The sequence below is a fragment of the Notolepis coatsorum genome (genome assembly GCF_963971535.1).
Source record: "Notolepis coatsorum genome assembly, chromosome: 17".
NCBI lineage: Eukaryota > Metazoa > Chordata > Actinopteri > Aulopiformes > Paralepididae > Notolepis > Notolepis coatsorum.
The window spans coordinates 59,404,251-59,411,000 of record NC_140181.1 but is presented as its reverse complement, the minus strand read 5'-3'; positions in this window follow the sequence as shown (position 1 = coordinate 59,411,000).

Below are 6,750 nucleotides of genomic sequence, written 5' to 3'. Positions count from 1 at the left end.
CCTCCCACAAGCCGGCTGCAATGTGGACTAAGTCATACATAGCACAAGTCCCCTCCGGTACTTGAGGTAACAGCAGTCGCATCTTTTCACCTGCGCAGCTCGATCTCTCAGTGGCGAGGAGTAACGCGTGGGAGGCTCACGCTGCCCCCGACACTTCCTGATTCTAGTGTGCAGGCGCACCAACCGACCTGTAGGAGTCGCTGTCCACAACACCCGATCCCCACCCATCAGTTTCCCACCCCCTAATACGGCCAATGTGTATTAGTACGGACGACCAGCTAAACTGAAAGCAAATGTGGAGCGCTGGGCTCGAACTGACGAGCCCAGCGTCTCCAGCATTTCATGGCGAGTGCCTTGCCCACTACGCCACGTAGCCGCCCTTCTACTAATGAAATGTTAAACACAATGCTTCAACCGCTCTGCCCTGTCTCCATCTAGGGAGCAATAGCGCCTCGTAGCCGTGCAAAAGCGTACTGCGCCGCAGCGCCAGGTATTCTCAGGCGGTCTCCCATCCAAGTACTAACCAGGCCCGAACATGCTTAGCTTCCGAGATCGGACGAGATCGTTTTTTAAATCTTTTTATTATCAAAAATATATATGCATAATTTCATTTACAAATACAATTTCAATACTGTACATCATTTTTATTATTTTCCATTATTATCCTATAATTTCAGTATGTAGTATGTATCCGGACGACCACTTTAAGAATGGAAAAGAACACAGTGACAGAGATATAATTGCAAACTCACATTGATAATGTATACACACACACACGCACAATGCCACTAATCTTTTGGGGACATGGGGAGCCCCATATGCCCAGTCAGTAATCCAGCCTAGAGAGTGGTCTGGTCAATGGTCCAAAAATAATTCCATCCTTGGGGAGCCACGTCGCTGAACGTCCAGCTTCACTGTTGTCATTTAGCCACGAGGTCACTGGTATGATGTCACCAGGGCGTTCGCACACAGAGGTAAACCTTGCAGCGCATTCAACCCAGGTCACACCAGGGTTTCGGCACTCTTCACCACAGACACAGGAATCACTTAAAAACTCAAAGTTAACCGAATCAATCAAAGCTTGAAAAGGTCATTAAAGCTGTAATAAAAAAATTCTGACCGTATTTTCCACATTTTCAAAACTTGATATGATATGACCCCCTGCTATGAGAAGGTCTCGTTGAGCCATGGTGTCCTATATACTCAAACAACTCTGCACTACCAGCGGCCAGTCTATTATTATTCCATGGTGTCATACTCAGACAACCCTGCACTACCAGCGGCCAGTCTATTGTTATTCGATCCATTGTTTATTTTCTTTGTTGACAAACATAGTAACTGACGTGGAGAACAGGCCATGTCTGTACAATAGTCCGTTTGAACGTTCAGATCTGAGACCAAAGCAAAGTGAACAAAACCAGACACGTTTCTTCTGACCATTTCAGTGGTTTCAGCCATGCCATAAGAAATGAGCTACATTTTATGTAGCTGTCACTTTACAGACTTAACTACCACAGAACATTATCCAGAACTAACACACACAAATAATGTGCCACAAATCACACACGCACACGCACACGCACACACACACACACACACACACACACACACACACACGCCCGTACTCTTCATGTGTAAAGTAAACATCTACCATAATGTACATCATAGCAGCATTCCCCAATCAGATTACTACATTCCCCAATCAGAAGCCGTGGATGAACAGAGAGGTCCATATACTGCTAAAGGCACATGACACTGCTTTTAGATCTGGTGACACACAGGCCTACTGGTCAATCAGGGCTAACCTGAATAGGGGAATCAAGCGGGCCAAGCACAGCCACAATCTGAGGGTTAAAGAGCACATCAACAACTCCCCCACTGACTTGTGTACTGCACTGAGCATGTAATGCACATGAGGCGGCTGGCCCTGATGGCATTGTGTGCTCAGGAACATTTTCAACTTGTCACTAGCCCAGGCAGTTGTCCCAGCGTGCTTTAAAACCACCTCCATCGTGCCAGTGGTGAAACACTCCTCTGCCGCAAGACTCAATGACTTCCACTCTGGTCACCCAATTTCACCCTCACTGGACAGACACTAATTTGTCTACCATGAGAACAGGAGCACAGAGGACACTATCTCCTCAGCGCTTCACTCTGCCCTCTCCCACCTGGATGAGAGCAATACCCATGTGAGAATGCTGTTCATTAACTTCAGCTCAGCATTAAACACCATCATCCCCTCCAAACTCATCTCCAAACTTGGTGACTTTGTGGAAACCAATTGGACCTCGACATTAACCGCTCTGTCTGCAACTGGATACTTCACTTCCTAACTCACAGACCCCAGTTTGTTAGGATAGACAATCTCAACTCCTCCACCCTTGCTGTGTGCTGAGCCCTTCTCTACTTCCTCTTCACCCACGACTGCACTCTTATACATGGCACCAACACCATTATCAAGTTTGCAGACGACACAGCGGTCGTCTGCAAACAACGATCAGTCGGCCTACAGGGAGGAGATCCAGCACCTGGCGGCGCAACCTGGCCCTCAACACCAAGAAAACCAAGGAGCTCATCGTGGACTTCAGAAAGACTAGAGCCGTCACTAACACCCAGTCCATATCAATGTGACGGAGGTCGAGCGTGTCTCCAGCTTCAGATTCCTGGGAGTCCACATCTCCGAGGACCTCTCTTGGATCCTCAACACCTCCTCACTGGTCAAGAAGGCTCACCGGCACCTCTTCTTCCTGAGGACACTGAGGAAAGCCCACCTGTTTCCTCCGATCTGGTGAACTTTTACTAGTAAAAAGTAGAAAGCATACTCACCAACTGCATCACAGTCTGGTACATGCAACTGCACTGCCTCAGACAATGTACAATACTTCTGTATATATATATTTATTATATCTATCCTTTTTTTTATCCACTTTTTCTCCCATTTTCTATATTTTCTCCCATCCCAATTTCGTATCATCCAATTCAACCCTCCCCTGTCACGAACGCTGTTTCTTGCCTCCCACAAGCCGGCTGCAATGTGGACTAAGTCATACATAGCACAAGTCCCCTCCGGTACTTGAGGTAACAGCAGTCGCATCTTTTCACCTGCGCAGCTTGATCTCTCAGTGGCGAGGAGTAACGCGTGGGAGGCTCACGCTGCCCCCGACACTTCCTGATTCTACTGCGCAGGCGCACCAACCGACCTGTAGGAGTCGCTGTCCACAACGCCCGATCCCCACCCATCAGTTTTCCACCCCCTAATACGGCCAATGTGTATTAGTATGAACGACCAGCTAAACTGAAAGCAATGTGGAGCTCGAACAGGCGAGCCCAGCGTTTCCGCATTCGTGGCGAGTGCCTTGCCCACTACGCCACGTAGCCGCCCTATTTATTATATCTATCCTATACTGTATCTCAATGTGGTTTTCCCAATAAAGAATTTCAATATATCCACATCTGTCTGTACATATCTACATATAATTCCTTTTTATATATCTGTAGATACTATATCTATATCTGTACATATCCCTTACCTACTCTTACGCTGCTGGCCAGTATGACTTACTACCAGTGTCTTTATAACTGTATCACTGTCTGTACATATTGTTACTGTACATATTCATATTACAACTCTGTACATACATCTGATTAGCACTATATTCAGTAGTACTAATTTATATATTTTATACCCAGTTTACTCACCTGTACATTGTATATTACTATTGCACTTTACTGTTACATTTTCACTCTGGTTGGATGCCAAACTTTCTTTTGTTGTACTGTACTTGTGCTGTATAATGACAATACATTTTAATCTAATCTAATGACCTTACCATAATGTACATCACAGCAGCACAGCATGTGAAATTTGTAAGCTGTTCATGAGCTTATCCTGCCCGCCATATACAGTAGGTCAGCGGTGGGCAATTTGTTCATATTTTTCAAGCACAGATGTTGCCAATGTAGAACACACACATGGTAGAACACACACATGGTAGAACACACACACGGTAGAACACACACACGGTAGAACACACACACGGTAGAACACACACATGGTAGAACACACACACACGGTAGAACACACACATGGTAGAACACACACACACAGTAGAACACACACATGGTAGAACACACACATGGTAGAACACACACACACACGGTAGAACACACACATGGTAGAACACACACATGGTAGAACACTCATATTGTAGAACATGCTGCTGCATTGATGCAGGGTTGGGAGACTTCTATAATAAAAACTACAGTATAAAGTGGTGGCAATATATAGAGTGGTTGCGACTTTACCCCTGAAATCATGTTTAGCATCATGGAGAATAGATGCATTAACATTATCTATGTGTTACATAATACAAGGTGTGTCCCTGCCAACAAATTAATTTAGCCACAAAATCAGCAGAACAGGAAAATCAAACTACCCCCTCACACACACATCAAAATGCAATCTTAAATTATATACACATTTACATATTACACAGCCAGTTCATGAATGTATTAATATCTTTATTAATGTTGGCAGGTTGTTGTCCATCTCAAGTGTCTAAATCATTGGCGCCCCCAAGTGGGCAGGCAGGGCATTACGGCAGCACACATTTCAGATTCAGATTCAGATTATTTTATTGTCACAGCTTTTTTAAATGTACATTCAGTACAAACGTGAGATGCTTGTTTTTTCCAGCTCCTCAACCAGTGTAGATTTGTAAACACAATACACAACGTATAGTATATCTATACAAACTATACAATGCAATGTATTATGTTATTTTATTTTTACAAGGTAAAAAAAAAATAGAAAATAGCAGATCAATGGGGGGGATTAATGAATGAATGAATGAATGAATGAATGAATGAATGAATGAATGAATGAATGAATGAATGAAAACTTTATTTAACAGATTGCAGAATGGGTACAGTACGGCTCAATACACAAGGGGATGCAGACCAGAGAAAGACGTTTGTCGTGTTTACATCAGGGTCCCCCATTTTCAATCCATAGTGAATGGAATAGTGGAAGGCACTTTTTAAGACAGCCCCAACGTTGAATTTCATGCAAAGTATTCTGTATTTCTGTATGACAAATAATAAAGAAACTTGAACTAGTAACCTACTACTAGTAAACTACTTGCAGTGTTGGGGAAGCTACTCTGAAAGCATAGTTTTACAAGTTAACAATTACCTCTCACACTGGAAGAAGCTGAAGTACAGCAGAGCAGATCAACCCAGATCGAATGTAGCGTTCGTTTATGATCGGAGGTGGGAAGTGGGAAACACTTCATCTCCATCCTACACGCTCAAACTACAAATTCGGGAAAACATGCTCATGCAAAAAAAAAGTTGGGAATTTGTTCTTACAATTTGTCTTGTATGAACTACATACAACCCACAAAGACAGTTTACGATGACATATAGCTAATATACTTACAAATATAGTCTTAAAACAACCAATAACAATGTTAATATGTATATAATGTAAGTGGCCATGTTGAAATTGTGTAGAATAACGCTTGGACTGGGGGTTAAGAAATCATACCCAAGTTTGCGACTAGGAACGAGTTGATGCGCCGTTTTATTTGAAATGTATTTGAAATGCCCGACCTCCGATTAAAATAGAATGTAGCATCTGTCTTTTATCGTTTCTTTATGAACTACGACTATGCTTGCACCTCATGGTACCAAAGCACCTCAAAGGCACTAAAAAATAAATTACAAACATCACAAAACAAACTGGTCAGACTACTGCTTGACCTGACTCCTAGAACCCACCTCACCCCTGCCCACTTTGACAACCTAGGATGGCTTAGAGTAGACGACAGAGTACAGCAACTTGCAATGGGCCTGGTCTACAAGATACACTACACCACTGGCCGTATTAGGGGGTGGGAAACTCATGGGTGGGGATCGGGCGTTGTGGACAGCGACTCCTACAGGTCGGTTGGTGCGCCTGCGCAGTAGAATCAGGAAGTGTCGGGGCAGCGTGAGCCTCCCACGCGTTACTCCTCGCCACTGAGAGATCGAGCTGCGTAGGTGAAAAGATGCGACTGCTGTTACCTCAAGTACCGGAGGGGACTTGTGCTATGTATGACTTAGTCCACATTGCAGCCGGCTTGTGGGAGGCAAGAAACAGCGTTCGTGACAGGGGAGGGTTGAATTGGATGATACGAAATTGGGATGGGAGAAAATATAGAAAATGGGAGAAAAAGTGGATAAAAAAAAGATACACTACACCACTCAGGTACCCATGTACATGTCAAAATACTTCCCAAAGGTCAGTGAATACCACAACCACAACACCAGAGGGAGCTCCACAAATCATGTTAAACCCAGATTCGGCTCAAACAAGGGACTAAACACGTTTAGCAATTATGCCACATCAATGTGGAACGCCCTACCCACAGCTGTAAAGGAATGTGAATCACTACCCACTTTCAAAAACACTCTCAAAGAACACCTACGGGAGACTGCAATTCGAAACTGGCCCCTACAAATGTCCTAACCCAGTTGTACAGTAAATTACCAAGTATGGCTTTGTCAGTATTCCAATGTACAGTGTGTGTGTCCCCCCCTACCCAACCCCCCCCCCCCCCCCCCCCCCCCCCCACCTCCAATGTACAGCCCCCACCCACCCACCCAACCTCCTCCAATGTACAGTTTCTACGTCAAATGTATATACACTCTTTTTCTGGACACTTTTTGTATCACAAACAGTAGGCTACTGTATTTGCAAATCTGATA